The following is a 4,531-nucleotide window of genomic DNA, read 5'->3' on the forward strand; positions in this document are numbered from 1 at the left end:
TTGTTTTTAGCAGCTTGGTGTCAGATAGTGGGGAGGCAAAGATGTGTGAGGGTGCAGTGTCTTTGCTTAGATGGATGGACAGGTGGGAAGACTGGCTGGAATTAGGTCAGCAAATATTACAAAGGGGTGTGGTGTTGTTTTGGAAACAATGTGGGAGGGAGAGAGAGATCTAGAAAAAAAGGAGGGATGGAAGAGGAGTGAAGGGAGGCTGGCACTAATGACTGGTGAGCCCAAGTACAGCTGTCTCCCCTCCCAACTTCAGCAATGTCAGATCAGCATAATAAAACCCAGTGTGCTGGTCTGGGCTCACAAGAACAGCTGGGTGGCTTGGTGAAAAAAAAAAAAAAAGTGAACAAGGGAAAGGAGAATCATCTCTGCTTTGAATTTGTTTGGAAAAAATCCCAGCGATACACAGGGAGTCTTTAGTTTGGAAAGGATCTAGTGGCGGTGGACACTTATTACACCTCTGGCAGCCTCTGCACGGACAAATCACTTTGCTTTTCATCAAGTTTCCAGAGGATGACGTAAGATTGTGGCCAGAGTGCATTGAGTCACACACACACACACACACACACACATGCATGCAGGCTCTGCCCACCACCTCTTCTTTGTGTTTGGGCCCATAGTGGCCTTGTGAAATGAAAAGAGGTGTAAGAACACAGCACATTGCCTCATGTTTGAAGTACTTCTCCAGCCTCACCTCACTCCCCATGTCCCTCATCACTGATATCATACACCCATGTCCTACAGGGCTTAACCCTGAACAAACCCACACACACACACACAGTGTGTCAGCCCAAAGACTGTCTCTGCAGGACTTGATCTTGTGCATGTTATTTGCACTTTTATTGGATGGACCTACATGTAGGAGGATATCTGCCTGTCTGACTCACTCCTTGTCTGTCTGACCACCCCCTCCTTGTAGCCTGCCAGCACTCTCTTTGTGTCTCTCACTGTCTTTCTCTTTGCCTGTATTTGTCTTAATCATTTTGGTGATGGTGACGTGGGCCAGGCAGAGCAAGTAGATAATGTGATCAGAAGGTGCAAAGTCTCCACTCCAGCTGTCCCCATCCCCTGGGACATTTGCTGGGGATGTCCAGGTGAAAAATGTCCCAGATTGTTTTAGATTCTTTACTCACAGTGTGTAAAGCCCTGTTTTGGAATGTGTATGTGTGTGTACACCACCTCTGCCCAAGATATCAGCAAGCACAGCCGTGAAACAAAGGAACTAAAGGAGAAGGGTGGGGGGGGGTTTGGCACTTTAGTGTATACAGTATGTATTTGTGATCACCATGTGTTCATGCAATGTGTGTTTTTCAGGCCTCCAGAGGCTACACAGATGAATGAAGCACTGGATCAGATGAGCTGGGCAAAAGTCCCCCAGCATGAGCTACAGCTGGCCCCCGAGGGATTCTGGGTAGTGTGCCTACCAGAACGCTGGGGGGAAGGTGAGAAAAGGAAGAGGGGCTTTTGTCAGGAAAAAAGATGAAGCAGGTTTCAACATGACAAGTGTGTCATTAATCACAAGATTCTTCAGGCAGTGTTTGTGGATCTACCTGCTCTCAATGGAAAGGAGTGGACTTGACTAGTCATGGGAATAGGAACTGTGTGTGTGTGTGTTTAGTTTTGCCTTTCTTCTCTGGCTTCATTATTGCCCTATTCCTTATTCCTTCTGTCGTCCCTGGGTCTGACCGTGTACTATCAGCCCCTCTGGCAGCTACATCCATGACAGGTACAGAGACAGAAAAGCACTCTGTTAGAAGCAAATCTGTCACTGTGCTAACTAAAAAATGTCAGGGTGCTGTGTGTGTGTGTGTATCCCTGTGCACACAGTGTGGATAGCTGATTGGAATCCAAGTCGGCCACAGCGAACAGTTTATTTCATAGCTATAGGGAAGGAAGGGACAAGAAAGGAGCTTTGAAAGAGCTGGAGCAGAATCTGCAAAGTAGGGGGTTCGGGGGAAAGACGGGCAGAGAAATCAAGGCACAGTTAAACCAAGAGATGCAGTGAAATGTGTCAGTGTGTGTCTGTGTGTGTGTTCCAGGCCTCAAGGGAGCCCACTCCTCTCTCTGGACTAGCCTGGGCCCACCTGAGTCTGCCTCCCACCCCTCCAGCTGTTCCCCTCCATCACCCTTGTCGCCTTCCTTCAAATTCAATAACTCCCAGTCTCCGTTTGCAGCTACAGCCCCGGTGCCTCTCAGATTTACCCATCAGCATCGATTTCGCTGTTGTGTAATGTTCGCATTTATTTGCCTTCACATTATTGAACTGCAGATAGTCGTGATGCAACGTGAAAGTTGAGCTGCTGCATAGATATTTCATGACCTGTAATACTCTGCACTGACAGCCGTTGCCGAGTGTTTTCCACTGAAACAACTCCAGCTTTTAGATTGCACCACAAGCGGAGCAGTATGAATTCCCATATAAGGCAGGAGGACCCTTTCTAACTTTTCCCCTCCTCCTCCTCCCCTACTCCTTTACTGCAACCAGCTCACACTATCTTCTTTTACTGCTTAGGCGGTGGTCTTATGCCCTTACAACACATGGCCAGACACACACAGTCTGTAATTTTCTAAAATACCTGTCCGCACATCTGCATTGCTGATTTTTATTTTTATTTTTTTCTGTAAACACTAAGCCAAAGCCTCAGATCGAGCGTCACAAATCCGATGGGAAGGGTGAGATGAGCGGAAAGCAGAGTGGGAGGTATAGACGGATCGAAGGATGAAGATACTGGAGATAGGGAGAAAGAAAAACACAAACAGAGCTGATAAGACTCTCGGCAGAGGAAGTGTCGTTCTCAGCCAATCCCCACTGGACTTCCAGTATCCCACTCTTGCCCTGCTGCAGGATGTGTTCTCGTGTGGGAATACACAAGGAATGTGGCCCCTTTTGTTTAGTGTGTGATAGGCTCCTGGTTGGCGGTCATTTGTGTGTCTTATGTGTGACAAGCTCCAGGCTTGGCAGAGGCTGATCAGAGCAACACTCAACAGTCCTTTCTGGGTAAGACCCTCCTAGGAAAACAATGACTGGTCCTATGGCTGCTATGTTTCAAAGCTCCGCCTTGGCTGATGGAGCACTCGCTGGGCTCTCACTGTGGTTCACATCCAAAGACTGCTGGTTAAACAAAGCACTAAGAAGGCAGCTACATCAGCGGTTCCCAAACTTTTTGTTAGATGCACTCCTAAAGCCTGTCAGATGGACTTAAGTAACCCCCCAATAACGACTCCCACCACCATCAAATGTGATTAAGTTTTAACTTCTTCTCTATTAGCCATTCCATGCAGCTTTTAAACAATGCATCCATTACTTTGGCTTGTTTCAGCCATTTTATTGCCCTTTTCACATTCTGTGTATCCATTCATTTTACTCACCAAACCAACATCACTTTTTGCCATTTTACACATTCATACACACGAAGTTTGTTCATCATTTATTCACTACCTTTTAACTTTACCTAACACTGTAACTGTTTTCCCTTTACTTTGACATAACTGTACAGTTTATGCAAGACTTCCAACTGTCTATTTCAACCATCTATCAATTTCTTTTAGCTGTAAGATTTCCTTCCTCATTTGAAATCTCATTTTCACTCCCACTGCAAGCCCAGCCTGATCAGACACCTGCCTACATTAAATCTACTGCAACCTTGTGTCACTACTGGGTCTCTCTGATCAGGGTTTTTGTGTGTTCCTTACCAAGAAATAAAGGACACTGTGCCTTTGAAGCTGTGACTTCTAAACTTTAGAGTTCTCCCTCCTGTGGATACCTTGAAAAAGCAGCTCAAGATCCATCTTGTGAGAAAGGCCTTCAAGTTGTTTTTTTCCCCCCTTTTGCTATTTTCACCTGATTTCTTTGTCTTTTGCATTTTACTGCGCAACACACATGGCAGATGTACACAAATGCAATACTCCAGTAAAAGCTTAAGTACTTGACTAAAAACATACTACACTGAAAGTAGAATTATTCAAGCTAGTTGCTCAAGTACTTGAGACAAAATTTCAAAAGGTGAAATATATGAGAAATAATTTTTATTTGACTATATTTTAGGGTGAGCACCCACCTCTTCAAAGTACCTAAAAGTTGTTTTTATAAGCCACCTTTGCAACAAAAAACTGTTATAATCTTGTTTCATCTGATGAATCTACAATGCATTTCTTTGATCATAATTTGAGAATTGTAATAATATCAATCATTACTTCTAATTGAGAGATGCACACTACAGTGTACATTTCAAATGCACTGCTAAAAATTTCCGTCGATTTTTATCCCCAGAGGAGAACTGTTGTTCTCTTTGCCTAAGGCGTTAACAAAAGTACAACTCTTAAAGGTCTTTAAATAGACTCTCTAAAACCGTCGAAGCCTACCTTGCCCTTTTACGCAATAATATGTCTACACACACACACACACCGTTTGGGCTTGAGGCTACGTTCTAGGATTGAAGTGCTACCTTGTAGAGCAGTAAGGGAGCATGATTTCTTTATGAGAGCTTACTGGGCAGGGAAGACATTTCGACGTGAGTAGACAGAA

Source organism: Channa argus, chromosome 9 (assembly GCF_033026475.1).
Source record: "Channa argus isolate prfri chromosome 9, Channa argus male v1.0, whole genome shotgun sequence".
Taxonomy (NCBI): domain Eukaryota; kingdom Metazoa; phylum Chordata; class Actinopteri; order Anabantiformes; family Channidae; genus Channa; species Channa argus.